Source organism: Gallus gallus, chromosome 10 (assembly GCF_016699485.2).
Source record: "Gallus gallus isolate bGalGal1 chromosome 10, bGalGal1.mat.broiler.GRCg7b, whole genome shotgun sequence".
NCBI classification, from domain to species: domain Eukaryota; kingdom Metazoa; phylum Chordata; class Aves; order Galliformes; family Phasianidae; genus Gallus; species Gallus gallus.
Genome location: NC_052541.1, coordinates 7,705,365 through 7,718,779, shown reverse-complemented (window position 1 = coordinate 7,718,779; position 13,415 = coordinate 7,705,365). Strand labels below are relative to the sequence as shown.

Below are 13,415 nucleotides of genomic sequence, written 5' to 3'. Positions count from 1 at the left end.
TGAGAATGCCATCTTTCTCTACATATTCAAATTCTCTTTTAATGTTTGTAGTGTTTGTGGGGCTGGCAATATTGCATGGTCAGAGAAGGTGCTTGAAACACAGCACAGTGCTTTTAGGGGAGTATACCTGAATTCCTTGTCAGGGGAGCAACAATATGACATAAGGCATCACACAAGTGGTTCCAAATAGTTTGCTTTTTTTTTTTTTAAGTTCTCAGACACTTGTGGAAAACAATCTTAGCATCGTGTTATTGCCAAATGTGCACAAGCCTCTTCCCAAAAGACTGGCCTGGGAGTTAATAATGTACTTTGTGCATTTGCAACACAATTGCTAAGCAGAGCACACTGCGTGTGTACTGCCCTGCTCTGCAGCTTGCCTCAGTTCAGGCACTCTCATTCAGGCTGCTCTTTTAAAAGCTGCAGCTTTAAAATTTTCTCCACAGTTCATTTCCCTCCTAAAAATCTCCCACATAAGCATTCTTACTCCTGCAGCTTCACCAATGCTAGCAAGTGTGGGAGGGCTGGCATTTTTGGTACAAACACATTTGGACTCTCTCTACAATGTCTGCTCTGCTCCCTGAATACATTTGCAATTAATCAGAGGAACCTACGACAAAGGGTGGTCTACTGTGAAAGGTATCTACTGCATTAGGACTTAATATCCCCTCATTTCATGCAGATAGCGATGCTCTCCCTCCCCCAAGAACTCCCTCTTTTTCTAGAAACTACTGAATGAGAGAGACTAGAAGTTCTGTCTGAGGAAACTGAAAACAAAAAAGATCTCTGATCTGCTCATGAAAAGCACCGTAAGAAACTCAGGCTCTATACTATTATACACTACAGTGTAGCAAATCATTATTGAAATTGAAGCTGTTCATTTTCAAAGAGATCATGTGTGGAGATGAACACTCTTCAGATTATCCTCATTACTAGAGGGAAGGTACGTTTCACATTGATTTTCACATAAACGCCGTACGATCTTATGTGGTACGTATTCAAATAGCTGGAATCCATTAAAACCATGCTCCAGCTGTGCAATCACTGTCCTCACAAAGATACATTTTTACATGTGGTTAATGCCAGGAAGAATCCACAACTTCAATTATGAGATCACCAAAATATGTTGTTTATTGCAGAGAAAAGCATTTGTAGCAATTTAAAATATCCAGCCAACACCACAATACTAAAACTAGATAATAGAAATCCTGGAGAAATTTGAGCTAAATCTGTCTGGATTATAGCTGTGGGATTATCTGAATGCTAAATTACTGTATATGTTTTACTCACAAGCCTAAGCATAGACAGTATGGGAAGATGGATGACTATGCAGATCACAATAAAATCCATCCCCAGGAGACTTTTTAATACAGGAGGTAAACAACCCCTCTCACTTTATCAAGCATTCTGGATTGAATTAATGCTGTCATTTACTTTGCTGTTGCTGTGTAGAGGAACACGGTTTAACTTAAACAGCTCCTTTAGCAGCAGAAAAACAAAGGTTTTCTCTTTGCATCCTTCATAACACATGCCGTGCAGGAATATTAATTGGCTGCTGTGTTTGTGTAACTGAATTAAAGAAAATACAACTGTAGTTTACTGTGTAATCAGACAACCAAATTATATGCAATATTTAGAAAAAAGATTAACTCCATCTGCCTTGTTAAACCTCCCCTTCCCCTCCCCCGTTGTTTACACACCAGAATTTCTGGCTTTCTAAGGACATACAGTGAGTGAACCTGGATTGACCTGACACATAGCATCTCTCAAAATTTCCCCTTGAATGATTCACAGATGTGTGAGCTGTGACCAAAAAAAGCAAAGAGAAAAAATGCAGGGTACTGTATAGTCTGAGTGCATTTGAAAGAGGTGATACTGTCTGAGCGTGCCATGTCTGAGTCCCTCCTTTACTGCAAGTGCACAGCAATGGATTACAAACACATTCCTTTGGTCACCAGTTCAGCTCTGTTTGACAATTGCAAGTGAAATTACCTTCAGCTACAGTGGTGCAGGGGCTATTCTAATTCCTATTATTCTACTGACATGTATTACTGCTCCGTGGTGCTTTTTTGACATTTCAAGTAGCTATGCCGCATGTTTATGTACCATACAGTTATGTGACACGTGAAACAATTGGGTAGGCTTTCCTGGGGAAGCAGGCTAGACAGTAATTTCTGCTCCCTGTGAACAGATATCAGATGATATAGAAATGGTCACTTTCATTTCCTTCTTTCACAATCAAAGAAGGTATGTAGCTTTGTAAACAGATTAAATACAATTTTAGATCCTGGGAAGCTGTCAATGTAATCCTTTGGTCAAAGTACAGACAAACAAACAAAAGAATTGGCCTTAGCCAGAGAGCTCAGCTGCATCCAGCTTTTAAGATCCATAATTTTCAGCAGAAATCAAATTTAGAAAGAGCACCAAAATGTTGTTTTTTACTCAAGAAAGGCTGTTATGAATATATGCCCTTGAAATTTGAGCATGATAGCTGGTATTCACAAACTGTGTGTATGTGGTAACAGATTTGGGTTGTCAGACCCTTTGATGTTTGATAAAGAAATGTGGGCTCAGTTCTTTCTTTTCTCCCTCAACCAAAGAAGCCATTTCCCACAATTTCTGCTGCTTTTTGCACTTCCACCTGCTTTTGTGGTGGCTCTCTGGGAACTAGTTGACTTAGAACACTAAAGCTTTGTTTTAATGCGAACTGTCCCCAGACCAGCGCTCTCAAGGAGCTCAACCCAGAGGCAGTACCAATGAGGTATCTCCAGGTTTAATGTTAAAGCCACCTAGACCCAAGTATCGCAAGATACAAGAGTGGAAATCTGAGTTAATGAGCTCAGCTCTACTCTGTGTCTACAGCTGCAGTGCACATTGAAAAGACTTCAGACTACACAGGATCAATCCCAAAGGTAGTCCCTTTAGCATGGTCTCTGCCACAATATTTTTGGAATTGAAAAACTTGAAAAAATGATAAGGTAAAGAAATAGAAGAGTACAGGTTGTAAAGGCCTTGCCTGAGGTCTTTTTAAAAAACAAAACAAAACAAAACAACAACCTCATGTATGAAAGGGAATTCCAAACAACTTGGAAATAGACAGAAGGGTTTCATATCATATTACTAATCTAAAGAATACATAATTTGGGGATTGAAATGTTAGGAAAAGATTTATAGTGAAAGAAGAAAACTTACTAACTCAAACAGCACAGCACAGTCATAGATCAAACAATGAAATAGGGCACTTCATACAACTTTCAGGAATGCTAGATATGCTCCTATCTCTTATATATTCATTACAAAATTCATTCTACTATAACCCAGACATAAATTAAACTATTTCCTAAGGTCTGTTTGGAGAAACTAAACTTTAAAGGCAAATATTAGCTCAACTAGCATGTCTTTCTGGAAATAAAGGTACAGTTTGGTTTGCATGAGCAGTATTTCAGATGGATCAATTTCTATTCAAAAGGGGATGAAACAAATTCAGAAATCTGGTTCAGTAACACTGTTAGATAAGAGCTCTCGTGCTTAGCACTGTATATGAGCTTAACCACTTTCCTGAAACAGTTCCAGTTTGACATCAATCTCCATGAAAACTCAAATACTTTCAGAGAAGATCTACAAAAATACTGCACAGGTAGGGAAAAATATATTTTAGATGTTGTACATTAAGCAGTGCTTCCTGTAGCCCTGCCAGATCATCAACCATCACTGTCACACAGGTAGCTTTGTAAAACTCCAATGAAACATCAACAATCATCTGTAAAGTGCTCAACATTCCATTTTCTATTGGGCAGCTGACCACATAAGGAAAAATGCAATTAGACATGGCATGGAACAACATCATTTACAGTTTTACTGCTAATGTCAACACATTTGCTAAAGCTGCATGGAAAATAAACCACAACCTCAGTGGAGGTGGTTTCTCCAACACAGGCCAGCACTTAGTCATGGTGCCAGAGCAACACAGGGAAAGGATGCCTGATTGCTGTCCATGTTGTACTGACTGAAAGGATAAAGAGGAAAAATAATGTATTTATTACTGTTATTACCTTCTTTTTTTCTCTTTCACCAGCAATGCTGTATGTGAGCAAACCCCTGACTATATTGTTCCAGAAACAGTCCTCTGCTAAGAGTTAGTTTATCAAAAACTATTAAGGTGATTTTACTGTATTCAGTATTCACTTAATAAGATTTTAAATTGAAGCCATAATTTTCCATTCTGAGGTTTAAAATAAAACTAAGGAACTTAAGAAACTTCAGCAAATATATTAAAACTGAATACATTAAAACTCACATCTGAGATAACAACTTCCTCTCCGAACACTGTCTCTACAGTGAATGCAGCAGCTTTTCACTTTGCATAGTATCATTTATTTTGTTTTAGTGCACTTTTGAACTTCAAGTTTGCACTAAGACTATCATTTACAACACAGCTGTTAGTTCTGGCTGTTTAAGAAATGACAGGCAGGTGATCTTCATAGAACTGAAGTCACCATTGTGGAGGCATGACAAAAGTCTGTATCAACCTCAGTAGAATTCGACTGAGTTTAACTTTATTTAAATACATTTCAAGATTCAATATATAATGAAATGAAGCACTGCAGAAATGTGGTTATTACCACGTGAAGCACTACAGAATCATGGTTATAACCATAGCTGCCTGATATGTTGATTTTGTCATTTAAAATGGATTAAAATTAACTTTATTCCTAATATTTATATGTCAATGTTTAATTTATTCAAACTAGAAACAATTTTACAATGAGTACTTTCACTATTCAAGCTGTTTACAGTGAGAATTCAGCTTTTTTGCCTTTTTTTTTTTCTTTTGCTAACAGTTGTTTTTATCTCTACATTCCATTGGCAGTTCCTTATGCAGTGGTACGATCTTGAAAAATCTGAGTGGCAAACACTGTCCAAACGTAACTAAACAAAATAGCTATTCCAATGGATCTGTTTCTCTTGCTCAGATTTCATGGAGAAGAACCCACAGCCCAGTCTTTGAACTTAAATACCTTTGGAACGCTCTTTCTACTCAGTTCAGCAAGCAGCATAAAAGCTGGTGCATGCAAAATGAACACTGGCTAGATTTTCTTCACTCCCACTGTGTTACCCAAAGGTTCAGAGCATTTGAACACAGAAATTAATTTAATAATGCAAATAAATTATTTGACAATATATTTTAAAGGAATGTACAGCCTTTTATCTGCCACTACACTGCTTGTAAATCTGTCCTACACCTCTCAGTGCATGTACAATATCTACATGAAAGTGGGGATTCAACTTTGTTTGGAAAAGAGGACTATAAGGAGTGACAGGACAGAAGCAAGAGCATTTTTCTGTTTCACTGCACATGTAACTAAGAAAGTTTGTATTTATGTATTTGTTTTTTTGTCAGGGATTTGAAATTCTATGTGGTACTTATTTTTCAAGAGGCCTTCTCAGTTATCTATTTACTATCACCTGCTGAAGCACAAATCCTGAGAAAATCTTAGCTTCTCTAAAGAAAATTGTAACCATACAACAGAAACCTTCAAGTCACTGCCAAATGGCCCTAGCCTGCAAATTCAATATTCAATCCAAGGTTATTTTTGCCATGACAAGATGGTTTCTTTGAAAGACAAGTGTTTAGCTGTGCCTGACTGTCCCATAGTAGCTTTGTTCAGATCTTCATCTCTGCATTCCCTCACAAATCCCCATTATTGAAGCCCTGATTTGGTTTAAGCTAACTGACAAATTACAACTTAAGTGTGATTGTTGCAATGATACCTAGGCAAAGCTTTTGAACGTGTGCAATATACGCAACTTTCCAAAGATTCAGTCCAACTTTAGTTCAAGTGTTGAAAACACTTGTGCTTTTCCTGGTGGCTACCCTCATATCAGAGACAACCACTACTGTTGTACTTGGATCTCAAATCCAAGGACTGCACTAGAGTGCTGTGGGGCATCCTGCAAGGGGAGGTGACTTCAGTTGCAATTGTGGGTGCTCAGCATGCTTTAAAATTAGGCCAAGTATTTTTAAAAGCTATCAAATACTGTGCTGTTAAAATAACATCTCTTTTTCATGTGGCAGAAGAAAAAAATATCACAAGAATTTCTGCTGGCTCTGCAAATAATAACAATTGCTGTCAGCGTTTGTTTATGAAAACCAGCAAAAACCAACAAAATAACATTCTCTCTCTACCCAACACTGAATTACACATATATTATTATAATTAGTGAAAAAGTTTGTGCCTCACATAAAATAATTTCCCAAGGCAGTTTAATGCCCTAACAAGTCACATGCATTCGTTTAACATAGGAGCATGCAGGTGGATTTTTACCTCATTTTACTACACTGCTACTGGATTTCTATCACAGAGCAGGAATAAGCAGAGGAGCCAAGGGCTGAATCAATAATACAGCATGAATTAACATTTCTTTTATCAACCAATATATTATGAGCAAATGCCAAAACATGTTATTCTAATTTAAGGCTACACTGGGGATATATAATTTGTGAGTGCTAACATTGACACTTCTAACATTTTAGAACTTGTTTGTACTTGTTAGATAGCATTAATTTGCTTGGTGATGCCATACTATAGTCACTGAATATTTTAGATTACATCTTACTCTGCACTGAATGAAAAATTAATAAAAAATATGCAAAATGATAATAAAGGCCAGATCTGAATGCTGTTGTCAACACCGCAAGGCAATTTTGAGTGAATTTATCACACTCAAACATCCAATGTGGCAAGTCTCAGAAAAGCAACAGAACACAAAAGTGTTTTCTAAATGATTTCTTTGCCGCCTACTACGTACAGAACATACTCTTCAAAGTGAAGAGGAATGGGATACGAGTGATGGCACACCTATGCAGATAAAATGTTCATTAAAAGAACAGAAGTGCATTTGGCTCATTTAGGCTATCGGATTTTTTTGGTACTAAGTACATGACTGGATTTCTCACCAACAACGCTGTGGACAGTAATAGCAAATGCAGGCCAGCAATGAAGAATGGGATGAATGGAAATAGCATGAAGAGATTTGCAGGTGCTCCTGCTCTAACTGCAGGGCTCTGCACCTGAGTGAGAAGACTGCTCCTTTTCCAAAATCTGCCATGTCAAGAGCATGTCCTTCTTCTGAAAAGTCATTTCTTCTTACTAGCGGCTTGATGCCTCCCTTAAATTTAAGTGAAATAGGATTTTTCTCTTTAGACAGAAAAGCCAACATACAAAGCAGCAGTCTTAGTTCCAATGATTAAGTAAAAAAAATTTAGGAAGATATTTAGCTCAATATTATTTCTGGTTTGCAATCAGTAAAATTAAAGTTGGGTAGAAGAGGTCATTGTTTTATTTCAACTTCTGTACTTTTTGTTTGAAATAGGATGAGGAAATAACATGCTTTAGAAAAAAAGCAGTGTACATCCCAGAAGAGAATGATGAGCCTATGATAAAACTGGTAATACAGTCTAAGGGACTGATTTTGGTCTAAGACTGAGGTGCAGAATACTTTTTTTTCTTTTTTAATTGTAACTTCTCACATGAGTGAGTATTTCAGACAGGAAAGGGTATAGGATTTCTAGTTTCAGTGAAATTAATTATTACTTTGGGAACAGTGTGTATATAATAGCAGTGCCTTTCAATGGTACTCTCAGCTAGGAAGTGATATGTCTTACACAATAGGAGGAATTTCCATCATCAGTGAAAGATACTTTTCCTTTGCTTTGATGTTGCCATGTTCCTGACCATGCTTTTTTGTTTTCAGTGAGGCAGACTGTTGTTTGTTAAACTTCTTGAGGGTTTGGGTTTGTTTTTGTTTTGTTTTTTTTGTTTGTTTGTTTGTTTGTTTTTTTGGTATGTGTGGGCTTTTTCTGTTTGGTTGGTAGGTTGGTTTGGCTTGTTGTTTTCTTCTCCCTCCAAAAAAACCCAAACATCTTACAATAAAAAAAATCATACACCTGTCATAACCTGATAATATTACAGTGGCTACTTTGAAGAGTGGTCTGGAAGAGTATTTGCCAAACCTTTTGATCCGTAGTAATCAGAACAGAAGTGCCCAAAACCCAGAGATTAAGGGATTAGGCCTCAAGAAAGACTTGTGGTATTTTAAGAAAATGTGACTGATGCTCACCACTTATTTTTTACAGTGCTGATGAGATTTAGTGTTTAAGGTCCTTTCCTGTTCAGACATAAAAGCTGCTGTAATCAGAGTATTACTACGAAAAACTACTCTGGTTGGGGATTCAATATGTTTAAATTGTTGAGCCAAGGTTATTGTTTGGATTAGGTTAGAAAGGATGACATAGAAATAAGTAAGCTCCAATACTGCAGCAAAACAGAGAAGAACAAAGGAAAATGTTTTGTTTGTACCTAGCATTCTGGAAACCCCAAGTATGCTAGTTATAGCTATATAAAAATAATTCAGAATAGCCTAGCAACTAGATATTGTATATGTATGTCTACACAGCCACTAGAAGCAGAATAAACATTTCCACCAAACTGAAACCGATAGGAAAGCAGAACTGGAGGCAGTGGAGATAGGAAAGACTTATTAGGTCAGCTTGCCCATCCCCCAGCCCTGTTGTCCCTTGAAACCCATGTTCTTGGTCCGTGCATACCTCTGTGTGTTCTGCTATACAACACTTAATGCGTAAACAACTAACATCCATTAGTGTCATCCTGCTACAAAACAGGCAGTAACAGGCTAAACTGACAGTAAACTGTTCTAGGAAATCTGTTGGTAAGGTCCAAAGATTTTTTGCAGACTTCATATATCCAAACAGCTAGCAGCTTTTCCATAGGAAATACACAGCTATTGGTAATACTTAGTCTTCTTTACAATTTAGAAAGGCATTGGAAAACCATGAGAAAATATCAGCATAAAACTATGTTCACATATGCAATTGTGCCATTTCAAACATTGCTGGATTACTATTACTGATTAGGGGGAAAAAAAAAAACAGCAGCTGTCTGAGGAATTCCCTCTGTGTCTGGATTATTGATTTAATAGCTACACATTGTCTAGATATTACCACTCCACTAATGTCTGAAAATGCTGCACATGAGTTTGCACTATTATTTTCTCTGTAATTGCACAAGAATTATGTATTTTATTAAAATCAGTCTGATCTGGGGGAGAGTTCAGGATTGGTTGTTATTTCCACTAAAGAACTCCACGCAATAGAAATACAAAATACCAACTGTATCGCTGAAAGTAAAAATTAAGGTATTTGGAGCTAAAAAAAAAAAATATTGACTTTTCAGAAAACAAAGTATTGAATTTCACTTACAATTCACATCCTTTTCCTTCTTACCGCTCTAGGCAATTGGACGTAGAAAAATGAAGCAGAAATGTAAAACAGGAAAACTACTGAAGTGTGAAAGGAGATGTAAGTGTTACAGTAGCTTAGGTTACAGTGATACACTTAAGCTGTGGTACACTTAGGAAGACTAGATAGATAGATGGTAGACAAAAATTGCCTGCTAACTTTACACCCCTTGCCTGTCTGCGCGTGCTGCAGTTAGCCTGTCTCTGCTTTACTTCCTTATTACTTGGTTCAGCCTGCTCAGGCTGTGGTTTTTGTTCTGTGTGAGGCTCCCTGTGTATGCCCTGCTTGTGAAGCATGCAGATAAGAGGCATGGTGTGAACGACAGCTTATGTCACATGCATTACAAGATATGGCAGTGTTGTGGGGTACGCTGCTGCAACAGAAGCAGCCCCAGGAACACAGACCTTCATTGAGAGCGGATTGGATTGCTTTAGATTCACTTGCCTAAAAACGTGGGTGTTGACTGAGAAAAGTAACAGTATTCAGAACTGAGAATGTAAACATAGTACAGTAAACAGTCTATTCATGACTGCTTAACCTAGAGCAGGGTAATCTAAGCAGTACAGACTGTCCTGGTCAAAGAAACTTGCATATGCGTGAGAATGATACAGTTTGTGTTTTACTGCCTCAGTAAAGCATCCCCCTTTCCTAGCATGGAGGGTGCAGCAGAGGCAGTAAGTCCTGTAAAAGCCATTTCCTTCTAGAGTTGGAATCAACAGAGGTGGTATTTTACTACAGGCCTCTCATATATGAATTGAATTGAATTTAGTTCTACCACGTTAGCAAGCACAATACATAAAACCCTTAATGTGATTATTGGTCTAAAAATGGTAAGACTTGTGCACATACATGATGTTACTTATGCTATTTATTTGTTTAGCATGGGCCTAAAAAAACAACAACAAAACAAACCAACTTGAGCAGCTGTATCAGTTGCTGACTCTCTAACCTGGTACATTTACAATGATTTTTGTGGAAGAATATACTGCCCTAAAATACTGTTGTGAATATGTTGTCCTAAAACACTATAGACTCTCTGACAAGCAATGAGCACATACATGGAAATCATGTGTCTTCCTACAGCGTTAGCTGCTGATGGTATTCAGGTCTCTGCAAAATGTTACGACTTTCATGAGAGGCACGGAAAAACAGAAGTCAAGAGAAGAGAATTGTCTCTTGAAGACAATGAGAATATACTATGAACAAAAAATGTCTCTAAAATAGTAAATAGAAAAGCTCAATATATAAATCTCAGGCTTTCCTATTTTTATTGGAGGAGGGAAGGAAGATTACAAAATTAGTGCCTGCAGAAGAGGGCCATAGGTAACAATTAAATAATACCCGTTCTTTGTTCTAATCAAAAATAAACTCTGTATATTGATCCTCAGCTGTCTTCTGCAATAAACTATTCTAACACAACAGCTATTCACAGCCTTCTGTCCTGAACCACTCCTACCAGTTACACTTAATCAGCTCTTTTGTTCTATGAGCTACCTGCTCCTTTGCTGAAAGATCAACAATGCAGTGAACCACTTAACTTGTAATGCATGCATTTTTGTTAGAGCCATGTGATTCTGAGACCTACTGAAACCTTCTAAAACAAAGAAAAATATGATACACTTGAAAACCACAGAAGAATGAAGATGCACTACCTTTAATCATGGAGAGATACTAGCAATAGGTCCCAGCTATAGTTCAAAATGATAGCAGGTATTGATCCATTTGAAATCTGCATTTTGTTACAAAATGACAAAAACATTTTGATATCACAATCATAATGCTTAAGTTAACTTTTTGAAAATAAATAAATGGAAACTGGAAATCTATGAACAAAAAATGCTAGATAAATCTCAGACCGTACCAATGCTAGGCTTTCAAGTGCTTTTTTGCAGATAAACATGATAAATTTTTCAAGCTCTGTATGTATCTTGCTATTGGCTGTCCTCTCAAATATAAGCCTATTCTCTACCCAGTTACCAGCTAAGTATTATAGAATTAACCACAACTGTTAAGGTCACATGAAATCAACATAAAAGTGGTAAAACACAAAGAGATCAAGAATATAACACAATCTCTTATTTCTGTTTCCTATGTCTCTGGAGAAATACTTTAAAAGTTCACTAATAAATACTTATCTAAACATACTAATCTTTTTATATTATTTCAAATAAAGGTAGTTGAATTTTAAATCCAGTACTGATTGGATTTAAATATTTCAATAAATCATATTAAATAAATCATGTTGTGAATCATAGAAAAATGTGCAAATCTGCAGTCCTAGTATACATTTATGTTATCATTCCCACAGGACTTTACACAAAGAGAACTTTGTGGTACAATGTTAACATATTTAATCATTTATGATATAACAAATTACCACTCTTTTGTTTATTAACAGTTAGCTAAAAGCTGGCTAGAAAACGACTGGCTCTAATCTCTTTAATTTCAACCAGTGATTTTGTTGCCTGAGTATCTAGCTGATATTTTTGGCATTTTTAGCCTGCCATGATTGTACAGCTTTATTGAATAAGAGCTTCAAAACCAGCAGGTATATTTCTAAAATATTCTAGTCTGAAAAAAAAGAAAAAAAATACTTTACTTTGGGAAAAAACGTACTAAATGCTTTTGGAAAGAGCATGTCTGTCTTTGTAGCTTTCATCCTGTCAACCTTGTTGTCATTCTCTAGCTCCTCTGTTTCTCTTAAAATCTTCAAAAATCTCACTCCGGTGGTTTAATCTTAATTTATAGAGGTTATGATGCTTTAGTCTCTCTTGGAATCAACAACTTACTACTTAACAAAATCTATCTTTCCCTCTGTAGAGGTCTGGTTTCTAGAGTTGCCATCTCCCTTCCTTGTTTCTCCAAATCAACAGCTTAACTCACCAAGTTAAGCATGTCATTTTTTAAAAGGCCACCACTAACCTACTGTTATTCTTATCAGTCAAAAAAATAACTGTAATGGATGGACTTCTTAGCTGATCGTTTTTTCCCAAAGCTCTGTAACTTTTTTCATAGACTCGACTTATTCTCCCATATCAATACCAATGTTACCCTCACGGACTTTCATTTTCTATATTGATAACTGCTTTTTTTTTTTTTTTTTTTTTTTTGCCTTCTGCTAATCGCATTTGTCCTGTCTTTCATTTCATTCCCATTTACCCCATTACATCTCAGAACTCTAAGTTAATCTCCTCCAAGCACTTCTGTTCTTTCAACTAATAGTTCTGCAGAAAGCCTTCAACCATGCAGAGCTTCTATGTTCAGCCAACCAAGCTTATGAATTCCCCCTTGCAAATCTCTTCACTGAAATCACACACAGTCTATATAATTCAGTGTATAGAGCTGCATTACTGTTGCTATATAGATATCCAGATATACATATCATAGAATCATAGAATCACAGAATCACCAAAGTTGGAAAATACCAACAAGATCATGCAGTACAACCATTCGCCTACCACAAACAGCTCTCACTAAACAATGTCCCTCAACACAATGTCTAAACGTTCCTTGAACACCTCCAGGGTTGGTGACTCCACCACCTCCCTGAGCAGCCCATTCCAGCGTCTGATCACTCTTCTAGAGAAGTAGTACATCCTAACGTCCAACCTGAATCTCCCCTGGTGTGTATGTGGCTGTATGTATGTTTGTGCACTAAGACACAGAAATGCTAACAGACTGACCCTGTTTAGGCCATCTGGATCCATACCTCTGACCCTGGAACTCAGTGTTGCTCAGTATGGAGCTTTTCTGATTCTTCCTCAGAGTTGTAGCATATGGAGCAGTGCAGGACTCAGGGGCTGCCAATGAGGGAATCAACCATCATACAGAGGGGCATCATCATCTAGAAACACATGAAAGGAAATATCACTGAATGAGCAGATGAGGGGGAGAGACACGTGTGAAAAAGGGAATGAAGCAGTGCGTGACAGGAAGAAATGCAACGAAATCAAACAGTGTGGAGGCGAAAAGCAAGAGGACAAGGCTAAAAAGAGACCATAAAACAGAGAATGCAGAGATGACACTGCAAAAGAACAGTCCGTGGGGTGGGACTGAAACAACTGCCATCATGAAACGATCAGAACCACAGGCAAGGTCA

General features: G+C 37.2%; 1 protein-coding gene across 2 annotated transcripts in view; it reads right to left on the bottom strand.

Annotated features, from left to right (window-relative positions):
- Positions 1 to 13,415, bottom strand: part of RFX7 (regulatory factor X7) — a 77,619-nt gene that overhangs the window by 63,798 nt on the left and 406 nt on the right. The window contains exon 2 of one of the 2 annotated variants that reach the window (XM_046899255.1): positions 13,000 to 13,160. The gene's annotated coding sequence lies outside the window, so the exon portion shown is untranslated. The remainder of the gene's footprint in view (positions 1 to 12,999; positions 13,161 to 13,415) is intronic. The other variant, XM_429081.8, reaches the window with a different exon arrangement.